Below are 22,490 nucleotides of genomic sequence, written 5' to 3'. Positions count from 1 at the left end.
GCGGAATATGGGCACTGGTCAGCCAGCCTGTGATGTCCTATTACTAAGGATGGCGGAGCAAGGAGACCTCTCACTTTGTTCATCTGTAAAACGGGGATTAGAATATCCCTGTGCTACAGACTGAATGTTTGCATCCTCCCCAAATCCCTGTGTTGAAACCTAATCCTCAATGTCATGGTATCTGAAGTTGTGACCTTTGGAAGGTGATTAGGTCATGAGGGTGGAGCCCTCAGGAATGGGATTAGTGCCCTAATAAAAGACCCCAGAGAGCTCCCTCGCCCCTTCTGCCATGTGAGGACACAGAGAGAAGGTGGTGCCGTCCATGAACCAGGAAGCAGGCTCTCACCAGACACTGAAACTGTTGGCACCTTGATCTTGGACTTCACAGCCTCCAGAACTGTGAGAAATAAATTTTTGTTGTTCATAAGCCACCCAGTCTCTGGTTTTCTAGTACAGCAGCCAGAATGGACTAAGACACCCTGAGCAAGCACTTAGAACACCACCTGGCATGCAGAACTTTCTCAGTTGTGTGTGGGTCCCGGAAAGGAGGTGAGAGAGGCAGGTCTCCTGCACGGTGATAGCTTCTTTCAGGAGGGGACAACTTGGGGAAAGGGGGGTAGTTGTCATTCTCAGGGCCCAGGGCAGAAATCTTCGATCTAAGAGCCCCTCATTACAAGGTCATGTCACCGATCCCTCATTAGAAGGTCATGCCACTGATCTCACGGATTAACTTACATATCCCACGTGGTCTGAGACTGGTCAGAAGTAGAACATTCCACCAGCCCTTCTGCAGGGCCTGATGTCCCTGCTGTGGCATGAGGGAGGTATCTGCTGCTGTGAAAAGGATGTTAGCACAAAGCCTGGCTCCTCCACTGGGCTGGGTACTGGGAGGGGACAGGGACTGGTGACTAGGTGAGAGCAACCCTCTCCACTCTTACCCGTGCTTTTGGCAGATGACAAACAGGTTTCGACTCCCTTGCCTTGAGCAAGGATCCCCAAACACTAGACTCAGATCCACCAGCACATCTCCAAGCCTCCTTCCTTGATTCTTTCTTCCCCAAAATATTTCCTGAGCACTCAGAGTGCCAGGCCTTGTTCTAGGTACCGGGATACAAACAAGGTCCCCACAAGCATGGGGCGTAATTTTTAGCAAGAGGACAAAGGACAAAGAAGCAAATAAGTAAATCCAGGTAATTCCAGAGAGTGAAAAGTGCTATAAACATAAACCGAGCAGGCATTCTTGACATTCTGAGGAGGTGGCATTTGAGCTGAGACCTGAAGGATCAAGAGGAGCCAGACTTGTGATGCTATGAAGAGCGGTCCAGGCAGCGGGAAAAGGAAGAGCAAAGGCCCTGAGGTTGGAACAGGCACTGATGCAGCCAAGGAACACAGAGGAGGCCAGTGTGACTGGGTGTAATATGCTGAGTGGAGTGAGATGGAGGTGGAGGCCAGGCGGTACAGGGCAAAGTAGACTTTATTATGGGTGCAGCGGGCCCCTGGAGGGAGGGTTTTATTCGAGGAGCTGCCAGCTCCTACAAGCCCTTTTGGGGTTTTGCAGAAATGCACCCTTTCTAGCACCTACTCTCCTGCTTCAGCAGCCCTCAGCTTCAGTTGCACATTGGAATCATCTGGGAGCTCTAAAATAGCCTGATGCCTGCCCCTCCCCCCACCCAGGGGTGCTGATTTAATTGGTCTGGGTATGGCCTGGGCACTGGAACTTAAGAGCCCCCCTGGAGATTCTGTTAGGAACCTCGGCTCCATTCACAAGCATCTCCCTGTGCACATGGTGAGAAGCCCCATCCTGGGCTCCTAGGACACCCTCAGGGCCCTGTCCTATAGGTCCTTCCCCTACAGGTCAGCTCCTTTCCTGAGATGGACTCACTGAGGCCTAAAAGAGGAGGTGGGCGGGGCAGGGTTGGGGGTGGACATGACGTAGCTCATCAGCTCAGGAAGCCACAGAATCAATCGCTAAGCCCAGTTATGCCTTCAGCCTGCTCCTGTCTCTCAGAGCCGGACGTTCCTTATCAGCAGGAGGGAAGCCAATGGCTTTGCTTATGAACGGAGTGGCTGAAAAGACCACACAGGATGCTAGGTGTAAAAGCACTTCAAAAGCTAAAAAGAACTGACGCAGCCACTATAGACAACAGTGTGGAGGTTCCTCAAAAAATTAAAAATAGAACTACCACATGAGGGACTTCCCTGGTGGCGCAGTGGTTAAGAATCCGCCTGCCAATGCAGGGGACACGGGTTTGAGCCCTGGTCCGGAAGATCCCACGTGCCGTGGAGCAACTAAGCCCGTGCGCCACAACTACTGAGCCTGCGCTCTAGAGCCCGCGAGCCACAACTACTGATGTCTGTGCTCTCTAGAGCCTGCTAGCCGCAACTACTGAGCCCATGCACTGCAGCTACTGAAGCCCATGCGCCTAGAGCCCGTGCTCTGCAACAAGAGAAGCCACCGCAATGAGAAGCCCGTGCACCGCAACAAAGAGTAGCCCTCGCTCGCCTCAACTAGAGAAAGCCCGTGCGCAGCAATGAAGACCCAACGCAGCCAAAAAAACAAAACAAAAAACCAAAAAACTACCACATGATCCAGCAATTCCACTTCTGGGTATTTATCCCAAGGAAATCAAATCACTCGAAAAGCTATCTGCACTGACCACCCCCCCCCCCCCCTTAATGTTCAGTGAAGCATTACTTACAGTAGCCATGATATGGAAACAATCTAAGTGTCCACTGATGGATGAATGGGTAAAGAAAATGTGGTATATGTCTATAATGGATTATTCAGCCATACAAAAGAAGGAACTCTTGCCATTTGCGACAACATGGATGGACCTCAAGTGCATTACGCTAAGTGAAATAAATCAGAGAAAGACAAATACTGCATGATCTAAATCTAAAAACAAAAAACAAACCCATAACTGAACTCATAGCTACAGAGAACACATTGGTGGTTGCCAAAGGCGGGGGGTGGGGGATGAGCAAAATGGGTGAAGGTGGTCAAAGATATAAACTTCCAGATATAAAATAAATAAATAAGTCTTGGGGATATAATGTACAGCATGGTGACTGCAGTTAACTATACTGTACTGTATATTTGAAAGCTGCTAAGAGAGTAGATCTTAAAAGTTCTCATCCCAAGGAAAAACTGCAACTATGTGTGGCAATGGATGTTTACACTTACTGGGTAACCATTTTGCAATGTGTACATGTATCAAATCATTACGTTGTATACCTAAAATGAATACAATGTTACATATCAATTATATCTCAATTTTAAAAAGCTAAAAAGTATCTACAAATATAAGCAATAATAACTATGACAGCAATAACATCTGCCTGTTGAGGCAATTTCCATGCACCCACACACTGTTCTAGTGTTTCACAGTAATTCTAGGAGGAGTCTACTGGGATTGCCCCCATTTTACAGAAGAGGGATCTCAGGCTCAGAGAGGTCAAGTGACTTGCCCAGCTCCACCCAGCTTCTGAGTGGCCAAGCTGGGATCTGAACCAGGAAGTCTGGTTCTGGAGTCTACGTCCTTAACCATTATGACACTTGGATTCTCAGGGAGTTATGTTCAATCCTCTGTACCATCTTCATCTCCTGCCCAGGTGGAAACCACTGATACCCAGATTAACCCAAGAACTCATCACCCCATTCACTGGAGAGGCTGGTCCACGCCAACCACATGGGTTTATTTCACTAGCTGGACTGGGACATTTTAGGAACATGTCAACAGGAGGGTGAGGGGCAGAAAGAGGGGCTTGGGGACAACTCTGAGGCAGAAACTGTGGGTGCCTCCCCTTCCGGTCATTCCCTGGTCTACAGGACCCCAGTTTTTTTCAGGGGGTGGATCTTCCCCCACCCTGGCAACAAACCAGCATTAGTCTAAGTCAGTGGTTCTCAAGGGGGTGAAATCATTCCCCAAAGAGGTGTTTCTCTGGAATTTGTGAGGTTTTGGTTGTCACATGACTGGGGGATACTTCTGGTGTCTAGTGGGGTTGCAGGGATGGTGGATAACGCAATGCTCCACGCAGTGAAGAATCGCCCCATTTCCAGCATGACTTTTGGACATCCCACCAGACATTCATGTAAGTGAAAAAGCTTTTACATTGCCTGACCTTAGACATGAACTCCACTTCACATATAAACACCAAAGATGTATTTGTGTGGTTCTACCCTACGCTGAATTTTCCAGGAATGCAACCACTAAGTAAACTGAGGGAAGACTGTAGTTTGTTCCATTTGGAAATTTTGGTAAATTGTTCTATTTTTTGAAAATCATATTACTTATGGCCATAGCCCTTGTGGTCTTCAAGTTGCCAAAACCAAACATCTGTATCCCACTGCATTTGGAGCTGTCAGATTTATGTGATTCTACACTAGTGTGAGCATCTGACTGCTTCATTACACCTTCTAATGTAGTTGTGTCTAAGTGTTCATAGGCTGCAATATATATGTTTAATTATAAATCACTTTCCTTTTTAGCTTTTCTTTAAATTACAGTCAGGGTACTTTATTGATTAAAATATATGTATAGACAGATTATATTATCTATGAATTTACTTCAGGTAAACTTGGCAAAATATGTTTATTATAAGAAGAGAGTGTTTGACCTGCTAATTTGGGGAACCACTAAGCTAGACCGAACATAAATACCCTATTTCCCTTTGTCAGTGTTTGGCTTAGAGGCTAGTACAAAACCCAACCCCAGGCCAATGAAGCTAAAGCTAAGTCTGCTGGGGTGGGGGTGTTCTTGGAAGGATTTTGCTCTCTAATTAAAAGACAGATGGCAAGGAATCCTGCTCTTTATTCCCATTTTGTAGGGGGATGTGATGTCTGGAGCTGTGGTAGCCATCTTGAGATCATGAAGCAACAAAGACCATGAAGTTGAGGACAGAGGAACAGGCTAGGAACATCCTGGGTCCCTGATGACATTATTTTTTACCAACAAATTGGCCCTCGGGCTCTCCTGCTTTGGATTCTCATTATGTGAGAATTAAGTGTTGCTACTGCATAAGCCACTCTCAGCCAGGAATTCTATTACTTGCAGTGAACACATCTTGATTCACACTCAAATGACTAGGACTCCAAACCACTAAGACTCTAGTAGGCTTTCCTCCTCTCTGAAATATCAAGGTAAGTAGCCTGCAATCAGAAGTCTGTGGACAGTGCCCGTCTCTAGAACAGGCCAGAAATGCTGCTTTTGGATGATCTGATTTTCACTAGAGCATGAACATCTCCTGGACTTTTGTGGCTAAAAACACTCCCTTTTTCTGGCTGCTGAGGTGGGTCAAGTCACCCGCTGGGACCCTGGTCTCCAGCCAATAAGAAAAGCTGTTGGCAGCATTCTTCTCCTAACACATCTGTCTTCCACCTGGCCAAACACATCTCGGGTACTGTTCATGGTCCCCGGGGATGGCCCTGTCCATCAGCTCACACACACAAGCCCTGCTCATAACGACTCTGAGTTTGGGATAGAACTTATCCAAGTTTCAAGCAAGGCCCAGGTGTATAAAGCAGTGGATACAGGCCTTTCGTAAGATGAAGCTACATGCCAGAGGCCAGGGCCACTGGGCAGCATGTGTTTTGGAATCATATTAAGAGACTGTGGACAATTCAAAACAGTAGCGGATGCTGGTTAGAGAAAATTCCATGAAGTCTGGGTCTGGGCTGGAGGAGAAGCTCTGAAGACCATGCAACCAGCTGTTCTACCAAGGAGGCACTGTGCTGCCTGTAAGGCCCAGGATCCCATATGAACTTAAGCAGTTTCCCGAGGGCATCTGTTGCAGAGTAATGACTATTTAGCTCTGTCTGCTAATCACTGAGCAATGAGTAGATGGACAAGGTGGGGTGAAGGGGCTCAGCCTGAGCCTTTGGGAATTTCTCAGGAGCATCATAAAGAGGTGAGCATGTGGGATGTGCTAAAAATATTCATCCAATTGATGCATGACAGGCACTGGAGCGGGGGAGGAGGGAGGAAAGCCCACCAGGGAACAAAATACATTCTCCCTAGATGATCGTGTCCAGTCCCAGGGCTTAAAATAACATGGATGTACTGATGACTCTCAAATTTCACTTGCCAGTACCAACCAGCTCCAGACTTGTGTATCAGCACCCAGTGAGCTTTCCGCCACCCAGGTCGAGTGTCATCTCAAACCCGACATTTCCACAACTACATCCTGGATCATCCTGCCTCCTCCAAACCTTCTCTCCTCGTCTCCCCTATTTAGGAATCACCATACACCAAGCTGCCCAGTCATCTTTGATCCTCGGCCCTAGAGGTATTTGGGGCCGAGTCATTCTTTGCTGTGGGGCGTGTCCTGCACATTGTAGGGTGTTTAACAGCATCCCTGGCTTCCGCCCACCAGATACCAGTAGCATTTCCTCCCTAGTTGTGACAACCAAAAACATCTCCAGACCTTGCTAAACGTCTCCTGGGGGGCAAAGTTGTCCTTGGTTGGTAACACTACAGCTCTTCCCTCATTTTGAGTATCCAATCCACCAGAAAGTTCCACTGGCTTTGCCCCCAAAATATATCTCCAATCCACCCATTTCACTCCATCTCCATTACTACCACCAAAATCCTGGCCAATATCAGCTCACCATCCTCATGTCTCTGCTTCCACCTGCAAAGCATCCCTCTCGTGGTAGCCACCGAGATCTTTTTAAAACACCAATCCTGTCATTCCCTGACTTAAAACTCTGCAGTGGTTTTCCATTTCCTTTGAAATAAAATCTAAATTTCTCACCCTGGCCCCCATTTCTCACCACTGACCTCATCCCTCCCCCTTCCCCCACTGCCCCCGCTTACTCACTACCCTTCACCCCACTGGACTTCTATTTGTGTTTTAAACAGGTGTCTTGAACAGGCCACTCCTCTCCACCTCCAGGCCTTTGCACTGGCTGTTCCTTCTACCTGGAATGCTCTTCCTCTAGATCTTCCCCAGGTTGGCTCATCTCAAAAGTTAGGTCAAAACTCAAAAGTCACATCCTCAGAGAGGCCGCCCTTGACCACCTGCCAAAAGTTGCCCTCCCCCACTCCCCATCATTTCCCATCACATCACTATCTTGTTTCCACCGTAGAGCCTGTCACTTTCTGAAAGAGCCTCGGACTTGTTTGCTTGTGTATTATCTGCTTTCTCACCCTCTGGAATGTAATCCATGAGAGCAAGGTTCTCTCTTGTTCATCCTAACGCCTAACACAGTGCCTGGCACACAACAGCTGCTCAATAAACACGTGTGCACTGACAAATAAGAGGAATGATCTCTTAATCTGTACTGCAGTTTCCAGAACACCTTTATATGCCCGATCTCACTTAGAGCATTTCCTCTGCCTTCCGGCTAACCCTGCATCAGACAGGAGTACAAGATATGCACACTCGAGGGCCCTCTTTCCACCTCTTTGCTGATGCGGAACACACACACACGCACACACACACACAGGGCACTCTGGTTCCCCTCCAGCAGCCAGGGCCCTCCCTGGGAGTTTGATTCAGCAGGGTCTGGAATTTGAGCTTTTTAACAAATACCTCCGGACGACTCTCGTGGTGGAAGGTTGGGCAAACACTGCCCCACGAGAAATCACAGAATTGTAGAAGTCCCTCGCTGACTGTTTCAAGGACCTGTAGGGACCTGGGCCACTCTCCGCTGGAATGGGTTGAATGCCTTGAGCCGTCATGAGCCTTACTTCAAACTGTTGGAGCCTAGAAGACACTAGGGTCTGTAGCCCATCCAGGAGGAAGAGTTTCAGAAGAAGAGACCTTCAGCCCCTTACCCCTTAAGAATAAAGGTGTAGAGTCTCTTGCGGGAAATGAGACAGGCTGGGACCTGGGACCCTCTGCTGCAGTGCCGCAGTTCTCGCACCTGCTCAAACGTCTCCTCGAGCGACAAAATACAAAGAAACTATAAGGGATTAAAAATAACTGTGTGCATGCACAGTTGGGGCAAATTCTGGACAACAAGATACAAAGAGACCAAAGAGACCAACCACCACTTCTAAAAAGCCCGGAGCAAAAGCAGGGTACTGCGCATGCCCCCTGCACACAGCACCACCTAAGGGGTGGGCAGACCATCTAAGCCACAGCTCCAGCCCGACCCCTGGACACACCCCTACCCTCACCCCATATAAGGAATCAGCTCACACCACCCTGAGGGAGCGAGCTAGCAAGGGAACCTGTTACTTGTTCTTGCTGCCCCCTGCAGCGGCAGGGGCCCCAATAAAACCTTACCTGCAAAAAAAAAAAAAAAAAAGAAATCACAGAATTCAGGCCAGGTAGCACCTGTCAGACACTAAGGCAGAAAAGTCCAGCCTCCAATGCCTGTTAACCTCAGTGGAGGGGCAGGGGATACTGCCCACTGAGCAGCTGTTTCTGTGGTACCCCCTCGACCAAATTGGAAGCAGGTTCATCTGGCCATCATGTCTCACATTCATGTCCCCCCCTCATCATAGGCATTGGCGGTCTGCCTCCGCAGCAGCCAGGCTCCCTTTCCCTGGTGTCCTCTGGGGCTCTGGGGTCTTAGTTGGTCTTCCCCCAGCTCCAGGGTGGAGCCTGGGAGCCTGGCCTAAGCCCCTGGTCATTGACTCATTTCCATGGCCAGTGACTGATGTGGAGTGAGCACGTGACATAAAACAGTCTAATCGGAGGGACGCTTGGGGCTTGGGTGGGCATTACCAGAAAAGGGGCTCGAACCAGAGAGGATGAGAGGACAGCTCTTGAGCTCAACTCCTTAATCATGAGAACAGCCGATGTTTCCCCAGGGCTTGCCTGTGTCAGACACCATGATAAGCACTTGACATTGATGATCTCATTTTCGCCTTTCCTACCAGCCAGGAGAGAGGCGCTATGATCATCGTCATTTGCTGGATGAGAACACTGAGGCGTAGAAAGGTTAAGTAATGTGCCGTGGATCACATAACTGGGCAGGTAGCCACGCAGCGGGGCTCTCCCGACCACGGTGCTAGAGCCTGCCCGCCTCTCAGAGCTGGAGAGAGAAACCAGCCCCGTGGAAGAAAGAGCAGAGATGGAGAGGAACAGATTCTCAGGGCAAAATCTGAGCCCTGACTCAGCTGCGCCTGAAGCTGTTACCTTAGCATTTTTTGGTCATGAAAGCCAGTAAGTCCCTTTCTCTTCTTAAATTGATTTGAGATTTTTTTCCCCCTACTTTCTGTTGCTTACAAGAGAAAAGATCCCGGTTACTTCCCAGTCCTTCTAGGAAAGTACCCCTGATAATCCACTTGCGACTTGCACACAGCAGCTGCCCAGTAAACACCAGCAGATGCGGGTGAGGACGGCTCTCGCTTCCCACCCGTTAACCCGCTGGGTCTGTAACCCTGACACCCACCTGCAGCCAGCCCAACGCCACTTCCCCTTTCCTCTCCGAGTGAGGCCTGGTTCCCTAGCAACCACCCCAGTTAGGCAAACACGCCATTTATCAGGATGCCAATTAATTATAATGATCTTAATGGTCTTCCAATTAGGCAGCGCCTTGCATATGGATCAGGGGCACTGCAGATTCCCCGCCAGGGCCCATCACAAGGAGGTGCATGGAAGGTAGGCCAGGGTGAGGTCTCCCTCACCTGGAGGTCAGCACTGAGAGGAGGCCCTACCTTCCACACCCACTGGTCACAAAGGGCCCAGGCCTGAAACAAAGGGCCCTGGACCCCCATCCCCCCCCCTCCCCCACCCCTCCAGGGACAGGCCGATGCGACTCCATCACCAACCACAAGAGGGCCACACCTCTTGGAGAATTTTCACCCTCTTGCCATTGTGCCTTCACTGGGCACAAACCCTCCCCTCAGATCTCATGGCTTTTGGCTGTCAGTCCGCGTGATATATCCCTTTGCATCCTGACTCAGGGAGAGTGTGTGTGTACTTGCAGGGAGCAGGAAACGTGGCCAGGCAATCACGTATTTTCCTCAAGGCATCCCTCACCCCTGAAACCAAAATACAAACCCAGCCTCCCCCATACACTGGAGGTTTCTGGAGAGAAGTGGGATTACTGAGGGGCTTCTGCCTTTCAAAGTTTGATCGTCTAATTGTGGGTTTTTTTTTCCCCCACTGCACATGTTTCTTCTACACTTGGAATAAATGCCAAGGAGGGAAGAGAGTACAGTGGGTCAGAGTGGACCCCGGAGGCCCAGGGTCTCGCCAATCCCAGCTCTACCACCGACCAGCTGTTGGAAAGTCACGATCCTCTCAGTGCCTTAGTTTCCTCCTCTTTAACACGATGACAATCACAGGACCTACCTCCCAGGGGTTTTGAGTGAATGAAATGAGTTATTATGCCTAAGGATTTAGAACAGTGCTTGGCCCATGAAACACTACATAAGTGTTAACTATCATATCAAGTCTAGACTAAACCCTTTCTTTTAAATACAAAATGGTCAGAAATGATGATATTCTTCTGCAGGACAAGGCTTTCAGTCTCTTTCTGAGGGAAGGAAGTCTAAGAACAGATTGGATGGAGTTGGGCCAGATTCCCTGTCTGGCTAACTCAGGAGACCAGAAGCTGCCCCCTTGAGGCAGGTCCAAACAGATAAAGTGAACATATCCAGGGAAAGGAAGAGGGAAATATTATTCCCAAATCCAAAGGATCTTCAAGTGTGAGGGTGTGCGACCGCACACCAGCTAGGTCCTAGGGATGGCGGCTAAAGGGAGTTGTTGGGCAGGGGACACACACATGTACATACACCACACACAGTCTCACACACAGCCGCGTGGCCCTCCTCCAGGCGGAGGCTTTTTACAATTAACTCATCACTCAACCCTCAAGCTTGAAAACTTAACATGTTATTAAGGTTTCAGACAAAGCCATAAATTCAAATAAAAAAACCCAATAAATATACACAAAGCCCAAAGCCCAAACCCACACTGACTCTCAGCCATGGCAGCCATGCCGACATCATGCATTTATGTGCATAAACTTGGCCCAAGGAAGATCTTTCATGAGCCAACGTCCAACGTGCCATCAGCCAAGCCTGCCCGCCACCATCTCCCCCCGAGCTGCTTATGAGGACACTAAGTTACACACCCGGACAGGCTGTTGTGATGCGTTCTCTCCTGCACACGTGGGGCAAGCACAGCTGGGAGAACCTCTCTCACCAGGTGAGTGGTCTTCAGTCTGTCCTCCCCACCCCCTTTCTACATGGAATGAATGCCTTCGATTTAATTAAAACCCTCCAGTGGCTCCGCAATGGGTAGTGGAGATGCAGCAATAGCAAAGCTCCTTCACTATTAACTACAAGATGAGAGTAACTGTTCCTGCTCCGGGGAGAGACACTGGGTGTCCTCCAGGGAAAGCCCATCCTCCCTGCTTCTCTGGCCCCCAGAGAACCCGCTCAAGAGCAGCCTCCCTTCTCCGCCCCAAAGGAAGGGCGAGCGGCACTGTGGGAAAGAGGCAGGGGACAGATGGAGGGGCACGCGGGAGGGTGTCCCGACATGCACAGATGTGCAAATACCCAGATTCAAATGTAAGCTAAATGTAATGACTTGGTTAATTAAATATTGACTTTTAACTCAAAAAGTGATTAAAACAAGCTGCAGGAAAGGCTGTCCAGAGAGGAGAGAGAGCAGGGAATGATTCAGAACTTTCAGGAAGGGCGAAGAGGAGAAGGAAAAAGGGGGTCTGTCAAAATGAATGTCTGGGCTTGTCCTACTGTGTGCAGAGGCCATGGTCTTCAGTGTCTACACGGGGAGTTGCGGACAGAGGTCATTGGGCAAAACTAGGATTTGCGGGTGTCGCCTTACTGTTTCCCACCCTTAGACCGCATCTCTTTCCCTAGCTGCCCTCAAAGTGAACTGAAAGCTGGTGGTGCTCAGAACTCGAGTCTGTTCATCGCTTTTCTCTGGATCATAACGCGGTGCCGGGCACCAGGAGGTGCTCCATAAAGGCTTGCAGAACGAATGAATGAACTACTATAAAGAATATTAAAAAAAAAAAAAAGTACACTCCTAGAAATCGCTGCAGCTTCACTGCCACACTCCCGAAATCCTCGGGCGGCTGGACGCGAGCATCTCTTTACAAGGAGATGAGAACTGGTTCTGACCCAGCTTGGGAGGAAATTTGTCTTTATAATCCCATTTGCTTTCAGTATGTGCGAGTTCCCTATCACTCTGAAGATCCGGTCCACTGCTTTCCCGTGTCCTGCCCGGACAAGCCCCACGTGGTCTGGCTTCTAGCCGGTCCGTTGGGTCTAAACTCAGAGGGGTCAAGGAGGCCATCCCCCTGCGGCCGGCGAGTCCAGGAGCGCTGCCCCCGAGGTCTCCAAGGCTCCGCGAGGCGCGTCGGCGGGTCAGGGGCGCAGTGGAAAGTCCTCGCCCGCTCGCCCAACCCGCCAGAGGGGTCAAACGGGTCGTCCTCCCGCGGCCCGCCGGCGCCGGCGCCACCCTGTAGCCCGCGCTCTGCGCTGGGGCCGGGCCGGGCGGTGGGGACTGGCCCCAAGCTCACCTGGGAAGCACTCGCGGCCGCGCGCGCCCCGGGGCCGACTCAGGCCGCGGGGAGCCCCCGCCCCGCCCACCTGGCCCCCGCGCCCCACTCACCAGCGCGCACGGCCCCGGCGGCCTCACCGCGCGCGGGGCGCCGCCGCCTCTACCGCAGCCCGGCCGGGCCGCGGGGCGCAGGGGAGTCCGCGCCGCCGCCGCCGCCGCTGCTGCTGCTGCTGCTGCTGCTGCCGCCGCCGCCGCCGCCGCTGCTGCATCCCCAGCGAGTGCTGCTGCCGCTGCCGCTCCTCCTCCCCTCCCTCCGCCTCCCGCCGCCTCCCGCCGCCTCTCCGCCCTCTGGCTCCGCCGCCACCGCCCCCCGGCCCCCGCCCCGGCGCGCCGCCTTCGCCAAAGTCCGGGTCCGGGCCCTGCCCGGGCCGCTCTCGCATCGCCCCAGCCTGGCCGGCCGCGCCACCCGAGCCAGCCCCTTGGCACCGTGCGGCCCGGCCCCCCGACTGCCTGCCTGCAGCCCAGCTCCGCGCGGGGGAGGCGAGCGCGCGCCGGGGAGGGGAGCGGCGGGCCGGCAGCAGCGGGGGCCCCCGCCGCGGCGCCTTCCCGGTGCCCCAGCGCGCGCGAGCTCTTTACCTCTGGCTGGAAGGACGGGCGGCCCGAACGGCCCGGCCCTGCTGTCCCCGGCGTCCGGCCCCGGCCCCGAAGTCTGGCCCCGGACGGCGCAACGGCAGAGAGCGGGGGTCCGAGCAGCCCTCTGCCTCCTGATGCCTCGGGACCCCGCTGGCCGCGCTCCCGGCGCCGAGCGCGCACCCTCGCCGGGCCACAGACGCACACTCACCCGACACACACTCGCTCCAGCTCGCCCTCGGCGGAGAGTTGAAACAGCTGTGGGATTCGCCCAGGAGCTGGAAATGAGGGAGGGACGCGGGCCGGAGCCGTGCGTGCGAGGGGGTGTGTGTGTGTTGACACACACACACACGAGGAGGGCATCTCTAATAACTCAAATATTGCAATAAAGTCAGGAGGGCCATCGATCAGGTCCACTTGGCTGGAAGCGAAGAGAAAGAATCCTTGCCTCTTTTCCGCTTTCTTTTTCTCCTCCCTCTGAGCTGGAAGGAGCCAAGCGTTCCTCGGGACGTGCGACAGTCCCGGCCGGGCACTCCCCTCGTAATGACACGTTAATAAATGTTTTCTTTTATCTGCTTTCACAAGGGCTCGCCCCGGCCTGCAAACACCCGACAGTCTGCGCTGAAAGCCCCGCGCTCGCCTCGAACCACACACGTTAGCTTTTGGAGACGCCGGCTCGAGCCGTGACCCGCGGCTGGATCGCAGGGTGAACTGCCCACGCGCCCAGGAATCTCCCCGAGACATTAACTTGAGCTCACGTGAAAATAGCTGCCGTTGCCCAGAAATGGTCCGGGAATAGGAAAGAAAGGAGGAGAAAGTGGCTTCCTCCGAAAGGGGAGGAATTCGACTCAAGGTGGTGCTGTCTACCGCACTTTCCACTGTCCCCAGCGTCGCAGAAGAGGCCAGAGGGGGACCGGGCTGACAGGGATGGGCAATGAGCCGGTAGAGAACCGACTAGTAGCTGCAGAAAGCCCAGCTGAGCTGCTAAGGGAAAAAAGACTCAGCTGTAGATAGGTATACTTGCAGGCAGCAGTAACTGAGGTAAACCTGGTAACACTCTTACGAGGTATTATTATACCAATATTACACAATTGTAAGTAGTGGACCCAGGATTTGAACCCAACACATTTGGCTTCAGAGTTATGTTGTTTTAAATCCCAGGCCATTGTTACTTTCCAACACAGCATCTCCTTTCTCTGCCGCAGTCGTCTTTCATGCTAGCTGGGGTTGTCATATTTAGTAAATAAAAATACAGAAGGTCCATGAGGATATACTTATACTAAAAAATTCTTCATTGTTTATCGGAAATTCAAATTGAGTGTCCTGACTCCTTTGGGGGCTCTAGGCTCTCCCCGCCATAATCTCCCTTAGCTACCCCAGATCAATTTACAGTCTAAGTAAATCAGAAAAACCTGGAACTTGCTTTTCCAGATCAGATTCTGGTGTCCACCTCTTGGGACCACTGAGGTTGCTGATCCTCTGCCCTCTTTTTGCCTTGAATCAAAGTGTGAGGCTTACCTCTTCACCATCAGCAATGAAAAGTAGTGGGGACCCCTACCCTTTCGGCCTCATCTTTGCAGAAGGGTCACATTTGCTGCAGAGCCTCTATTACCGTGCTATCCGGGAGAAGTATAAAGCCGGCTAAGTATGTAATTTTTTTCCTTTTTTTTTTGTTTTGGCCGCACCCTGTGGCATGTGGGATCTTAGTTCCCCAACCAGGGATGGAACCCACGCCTCCTGCATTGGAAGGCAGTCTGGACCACTGGACCACCGGGGAAGTCCTAGCTATGTATGTAATTTAACATTTTCTGGTAGCTGCCTTGGAAAAAAAAAAGCAACAGGTGAAATTAACTTTAATAATAGTTTATTTAACCTAGTATATCCAAAATATTATCACTTCAACATATAATCAATATACAAATTATTAATGAGATATCTTACATTCTTTTTTCTTACTAAGTCTTTGGAATCCAGTATGGATTTTACACTTACAGCAGCTCTCAATTCAGACCAACCACATGGGGCTAGGGAACCCCATATTGGACAGTGTAGCTCTAGTAGGTTCTGTGGTCCACGGCCGAGTGTTTTCACCAGGTTACCTCATGTAATCCTCTTCATCTTTCAAGAAAACTGATGCTCAGAAAGGTAAAGGGTCTTAATCAAGGTCACAAAGTTGACAAATGGGATTTTGACCCACTTGAGGCTGTGCCTGGCTTTGGGACATGTTTTCCCTGTGGCAGCAATTTTCTAACTGGGACCTCAGAGCCCCATGGGGGTGTCTCAGGGGCCTGGGGTGGACGAGGGAAGTGAGATCTGCCTTTTGCCTACGTGTTATGTTGGGTTCTGGAGAATATTGCAGAGGTAGAGGGGAATTCCACTGAAAACAAGTTCAAAAACACACTGCCTTCCTTCAGGCCTCACATTCATGAGGCCTGGTTGGGAATCCCTGGTTGGGGACCTAAGATCCCATATGCCGCAGGGTGCGGCCAAAACAAAAAAAAAAAAGAAAGAAAAAGAAAACAAGTTACATACATAGCCAGCTTTATACTTCTCCCGGATAGCACGGTAATAGAGGCTCTGCAGCAAATGTGTCCCTTCCGCAAAGATGAGGCCAAAAGGTTGGGGGGGGGTCCCACCATTTTTCGTCGGTGATGGTGAAGAGGTAAGCCTCACATCTTGATGAACGGCTCTCCCTTCCCTAAATGGGCTGTGCCTGCAGTTTTCTCCTCCATCCTTGTCTCCTCATCAGGGAACCCCAGTAGTGGAGGGGCAGCTCACAGTCGCCTTTGTGGGGCTATAGGTGGGGCTGAGATGGTGTCATTTGATTATCTTTTTTGGATATTTATTCTTTCCGCTGTTGCTGTTCAAAGACGAAACATGGTGATGCCTGTGACTTGCCCCTTATCCTTTATTAGGAAGGAGATGGATCTTGTGTATGAGTGCCTCTTCATGTATGTGTACACGTGCCCGTGTATGTGTGCAGTCACGTACGTGTGTCCATTGTAGGCAGATGCCGTGGATCGGGCTTCAGGTCAGGACTTCACTCGCCAGCTCAGACACTCACAGGTCTGCAAAGTGCCCTCCGGCCACGTTCTATGTCCTATAATTCTCAGCAAACCCATGGTCCTCTCGGTCCGAGGCCTCGGCCTAAGTTTTCCATGTTCCCTCCAGGCAGGTGGGGACTCCTGGCCCCATTTGGGAGCTCAGGGTCTGCCTGGGAGACACGAGGGGCCTCAGAGGCTCAGATGCCCACCAGCCTGGGAAGTCACTCAGCCATGACTGGGCGGGGACCTGGGTGGGGCCTCAGTGTAAGTCTCAGGTCCTTCCACCTCCTGATTCTGCAGCCCCTGCTGGTCTCCAACCACACCATCTGGGACGGCCTTTCTCCTCCGTGTCCCTCCTCACTCTGGTGGCATCTCTCGCCGTGATTGTCCTGGTCCTGGTTGGATAATCGGGCTTTTCAAGCTTCTCATGCCACTCCCCACCTCCTTGTTGGTTTAACCTCAGGGGACCTTTCCCTTGACACCCACAAGTCCCCTTTCCTCCTCCCGTGTGTTCCCTTTGTGCAGAACGCCCGTCTGGTTCTATCGACCTGGCTCAGCCAGAATGCTCTTCTATTTCTGGGACTCCTATGCAACAATTAAAAAAAAAAAAATCATTCCTGCCGTGTTTATCTCCATCAAGAGGCTGGAACTCAATCTGATTGTCCAAGCGCTTCTGGCTGCATTTGGGTTGGAGTAGATGGGATTTTATGAGATTGTAAAAATCGAGTTTTAACTCTCTCGAACAAATTTGCGTGTCAAGGAGAAACGTTGAGAGTAGAAACAGGACCGCAGAGGGGAGGCTTGGGAATGTGAGTGAGCCTCCGAAGTGGGGCACAGGTGGCTTCAATAATCCACACAAGTTTGGCTGTAATTTGCTTCTACAAAGCCGAAGAGGCGGCAGAGTCACCCCCGGGGAATTGGGATCCAACTTCTCAGCTCCTCAGTGGGGACAGTTTTGCATGGGTTTTCAAATACAAATCCCAGCATCATCCATAACATGGAGAATTTGCGGTTAATTCTGCTGAGTTTTCACTTAGACCCAAGCTGTCTCGTCTGTAGAACTGCAATTGCATTAGAGAAACACTGTTTACATTTCTTGAGATACTGTGATAATGAAAAACAGCACCATCAACTCCCATTAAGTCAAAAGAACATTAATTGTATATTTCATGCTGCCTCCCTGGGCTGGCAGCTCACACAGACATGCTTTACTTCAGCAAAACAGGGCTCATCTTTGCAATGAGGTACCCATTTCCCTCCTTAATTACACGTAATTTTATAGTCTAATTTATTCCAACGCCCGACGCCTAAAAGTGCACATTCATGAATCAAGGGTTAGATTGGGAGGTAGGAGAATTATGAACGGGTATAATTGCAGTCTCCTGGGGGCTGCTTATGAGTGATCTCAAAGAGCAATGATGTTTATTCTGAATTCTTGCTAATGAAAGACAGGCTGCCTCCAGTTAAGAACGCAGATAACAGTGATGATTTGTCTGGTTGCTTAACAATACACCAATAGTTCTCTTTTGGATAAGTGATCAAGAAAGATTAAATACGTGAATTTCATGTAAGTTGTGATGGGATGAAACAGACACACAAACAGTGTTAGTCCTCGTGTAACTGTGTATTAAAATGAGTACTGCAGCCCCAGGCAGCACAGCTGCAGATCTCCGTGGACAAGGCAGAGCTTGTGCGTCTCTGGTGGACCATGGTTTTCTAAAGGGGAAAAGCTGGGTCCATTTGACCATAAGTGCAATTCAATTTAGTCTCTCTCTGTGACAGCACACCTCCTTTTTCCAATTGCTTTCTAGAAAAATCACTTTTGAACTTTGATTGTAATTAATCAATTTATCAATTATGATTAATGCTAGTGGCTGATTTAGGAAAAGTGAAATAATGCCTCAGCGCTGCCCCAGGGCTGAAGTTCTAACTAACCTGGACTCTGCCCCCACTGGCTGATCACCTCGGGTCTCAGTTTCCTCATTTTAAGAATGAGAATAATATTGAGGACATTGCAGGTTTTCATGTGGTCTAAGTGAGATTAATGAAGGTAAATGCACGCACGATGCCTGGCTGGGAGTGTTTGTTGAATCAGAATCGGAAATGTGGGACATGGGTTCGAACCCTGGTCCGGGAAGATCCCACATGCCGCGGAGCAACTAAGCCCGTGCGCCACAACTACTGAGCCTGCACTCTAGAGCCCGCGAGCCACAGCTATTGAGCCCACGTGCCACCACTACTGAAGCCTGCGCACCTAGAGCCCATGCTCTGCAGCAAGAGAAGCCCGTGCACCGCAATGAAAAGTAGCTCCCGCTCGCCACAACTAGAGAAAGCCCACGCACAGCAACAAAGACCCAACGCAGCCAAAAGTAAATAAATAAATAAATTTATTAAAAAGAAAAAAAAAGAATCAGAAATGTGCTACCATGGGCCTCTAGAGAGACTCCTCTATCATCTGCAAAACCTGACTGTGAAAATCCAAGGCAGCTGCTGTGATGCCAAAGCAAACCAGCTCATGCCACTCCCAGGCTTAAAATCCCTTCCACTTAGATGAAAATCCAAATTCCTGAGCAGGACCACAAGATCTACATGGTCCCAACCCCGGCCACCTCCCAACATCTTTCTCTGCTCACTTACTTCTCTCTTTATTATGAAAATTTCAAATGAAAAATTGAAAGAATAGTACAGTGGATATGCTATACCCGCCACCTGGAATCAACGGTTGTTAACATTTTGCCACGTGCCCTGATATGTTGCTGAACGATTTGAAAGGAAGTTGAGGACATCATGGCAAATCACCGCTCAGGACTTGAGTGGGCATCTCCTAAGAATAAACTGTTCTTTCAGATGATCTCCCCATCATTATCACACCTAAGGAAATGGACAGTAATTCCATAATCACTCCCCGGCTTGCTCGCATTAATGGAGGCCCAAGGGTTTCTTTCTCTTTGTTCCTTAAACCTTTGCCTGCCTCAGGGCCTTTGCACTTGCTGTGCCCTCTGCCTGGAATACTCTTTCCCCAGATTTTGCTCTATCATCTCCTTGTCATCATTCAGATCTCAGCTTAAATGTCACCTCCCTGAGAGTTCTCTCCTGTTTCACCTAAAGGTGTTCCCTGATCTCCCTCACTCTCCATCTTCCCTCCCCATTTTATTGTCTTCCTATAGCATGCCACTGTATGAAATTCTGTATTTATTTTGTGTCTGTGACCATGGTCTATTCCCTGCTCCCCACCTCCACCCTACACTAGCTGTGGGAGAGCAGGGGCTGTGTCTGGTTTGCTCACTGTTGTAGCTCCAGTGCCTAGAACAGTGTCTAGCACACACTCGATATTCAGTAGATATCTGTTAAATGAAGGAGTGAATATCCCTGTGTGTGATGTTTTCAAACAGAAGAAGGGGTAAACGGAAGCGTTGGGATACCAGTGCGTAGAGACAAATCCATAGGGGCTCAACCACAGTGCTACCACTCACCAGCTCTGTGTTACTATGGGCCTCTGTCCCTTTTTTAATTCCTCTGCCAAATGGGGATAATGATGATCATCTCTGCTTCCTAGGGTTGTTGTGAGTTATTAATGAGTTTATCTACAAGGTGCTTAGAACAGTGCCCAGCACATAACAACCAACCTTCCTTGTGTACTTATAAGAGGCCCCATGATTTTAAGCTCCATTGGCCACTCACAGGCTCACATAGAACCGGTCTCCAAACAGAAAGCCCTGGGGAAAACTTCTTGGGAGGGCTGATGCACCATGGGCCACATGCTGCCCTGTGAGAGGCCAGCCAGGTCAACATTTGGCCTGAAAAAAGGCCCTGATTATTTACAGTGGGCATCTGGGCTGATGGTCCTGGCCCACGGTTAAATATTTTGACTCTCACCCTTGAGACCAGCCCTTGGAGGCTCACACAGGATGGGGGCATGGGAACCCAGGGAGGAGGGGACAAAAGGAGACCCCTCTCCCTGCTGGAGGAGAGTGAACCCAGTGGCCTAGGCTCTGACTCAGTGGGTCCCCCCCCACCAACTCCCCTCGGGTAGGTAGACTCTGTTATGAATTTTACCTTATCACTGGCCTGTACATCTTTTAAAAAGGGTATTCAGTGCTGGATGTCTAATATGCAGGGGAACATAGGGAAATACATGTTTTTCAGCTAAAGTTGCAATAACAAATGAGTTAGGAAATCAGGAAAAGACATGGGTATTTTTTTTAAAAAAACAAACTTTACAGAGGTATAATTCACATACCATAAAATTCATCCATTTTGAGTGTACCACTAAATGGTTTTTAAATCTCCAGAGTTGTGCAACCATCACCATAATCCAGTTCTAGAATTTTCTCATCACCTCTCATAATAGGATCCCTCATGGGCATGGGTCATTTTAAAGCCCTCCAGGTGATTCTCACCTGCAGCCAGGCTGAGAGCCCTGCTCAGGGGTGGGGTCTTGGGAACCAGAGGAGAGTGGCATAAGGTGGCCCAGAGAGTGCTGAGGCACCTGGCTGACACTGAAATAATGAATGTACTTAATTTAAAAGAATGTAAATGAATAGGTATATGTATAACAGAATCACTTTGCTGTACACCTACAACTAACACAACATGGTAAATCAACTATACTCCAATATAAAATAAAAATTTTAAAAAATGAATGTAAATGAACAGCCACAGGAGCAGTTTTGGTTGTGGGGAGGATGGGGTGGGTGTGGATGGAGGCTGGGCTGCTGAGATGGTTTGGTGGAAGCCCAGACCTTGGTCTAGAAAGGTCTATCTGGGCTGCAGGTAGTGCTGATGGTGGGGAGTGGAGTGGGGGACACTCCACATTTCCACCTGGAAGGAGAGGCCTGTGTCCACTCCCCAGTCCACACATCGTACCTCCCCTGGAAGTTAGGAGGGGGGAATGGTGGCTGGGAATGGGGGGTGGGTGTGGAGGAGCCTGCAGGACCCCCTGCTTGGCCCAGAGCCAGGCCCACCGGGGTCACTGTTGCCAAGGGGGTGAAGCACCATCCCCGAGGACACAAGGGGGGCAAAAACAGAGGAGAGGAAAGGACCCAGGGGTCCTGCTCTTTCCATCTTGGTGCAGCTCCCTGAACCCGGCAGGACTCTGCAGCGCAGCTGGACCAGCTCCGTCCTGCTCAGTGTCCGGGGACCCCCAAAGTGTCCCCTTACCTTCCTTCCATCAGGACCTTGCCCGCCGCTCTGCCCCGAGAGGTGGCTCCTTCTAGCCGCAGCGCCGTCCCCTGCCCCGGCCAGGCAGAATCTCTGCCACTTGGCACTCAAGTTTATCGACACCCTGTGCTTGCTGCTGGTGACTCATCTGTTTGTGCTGGTATCCAGTCGTCTGAGGCTCTGGCAGGCGCTAGCGCCCACCAGGGCTGGGCTGCCGACCAAGACTGCAAGCAGAGGCCTCTGCGAAGAGCTGGTTTATCCTCCATCCTCTTCACCTTGGAGGGAGGACTTCGGAGTATAACACCTGCCATTTAGAGAACGCTGTCTGGGCTCGGCTGCAAACAATAGACCCACTTTGGCCAGTTAAAGCAAGAAAGGGATTTGTTGAAAGATATTAAGTGTTCCCAGATCCTCGTGTAGGTTGAGGGGAGTGTCAGAATGTGGTCTGCAAGCTAGGCAGCAGGAAAAGACTTCAACCACACCGTGGGAGCTGCTTTGGTAACACACCAAGGCTGCCGTGTCTGTCCTGATGAAATTGGGCCCAGACTTGGAAGTCCCAGCCACTGCTGAGGCCCCAGAAGAACTGATAGCCTTGCCACAGTATTTTCTAGAAGCTCAGATCCCTTGGGCACAGCGGCCACCCCACAAAGAACCATTCTGAATTTTTGTCCCCCACGGGTGTGTCTGATTGGTAGAGAGAGTGTGGGCCATGTGACCGTATCCCAGCCACAAAGAGGTGCGGGAATTGGAGTTTCTGCAGTTGGCTTGGGAAGGCAGGACTCGTTTGTGGGATGTTAGCAAAATGGAGAGAGGGAATTGGATGGCCAAAAAAGACAAACACCTGCTCCACCTGTAGCATGCCAGCAGGTGGGCTGAGCGCTCAATGCCTCTCATTTAATCCTCCTCCTTATAGTTAGGGAACCAAGGATCAGAGAGGGGAAGTGACTTGTCCAAGGTCTCAGGGAGCTCAGACTCCAGAACCTTCACCAAACCTCCAAAGGCAGGATTAGATGGAAAATGGCACAGAGTTCTCCAGACCCCAGCCATCTGGATGCCCTAATGCTGGCCTGGGGCCTCAGCCACAAATTAACCAATTTCGTGTGGCCAGTGCAGTCACAGGACAGGCTCTGCACCTTTGCTCACTGAGTCCTGATTGAAGCAGGAAACTACTTACATTTCGTCCATTTGTGAACAGCCAGATCATGTAAAATTCATCTGGGTGCC

At 50.6% G+C, this 22,490-nt stretch overlaps 1 protein-coding gene across 6 annotated transcripts in view; it reads right to left on the bottom strand.

The window, feature by feature from the left end:
- The window catches only part of SULF2 (sulfatase 2), a 143,953-nt gene extending 129,684 nt beyond the window's left edge, over positions 1 to 14,269 (bottom strand). For 3 of the 6 annotated variants that reach the window (XM_082431389.1, XM_082431393.1, XM_082431392.1), the window contains exon 1: positions 12,544 to 12,700. The gene's annotated coding sequence lies outside the window, so the exon portion shown is untranslated. The other 3 variants (XM_082431391.1, XM_082431394.1, XM_082431390.1) reach the window with 2 other exon arrangements.
- Between the last annotated feature and the right edge of the window lie 8,221 nt (positions 14,270 to 22,490).

Source organism: Balaenoptera physalus (genome assembly GCF_965194825.1).
Source record: "Balaenoptera physalus genome assembly, chromosome: 16".
Taxonomy (NCBI): domain Eukaryota; kingdom Metazoa; phylum Chordata; class Mammalia; order Artiodactyla; family Balaenopteridae; genus Balaenoptera; species Balaenoptera physalus.
The sequence above is the reverse complement of the archived record's forward strand: the minus strand, read 5'-3'. Positions and strand labels throughout refer to the sequence as shown.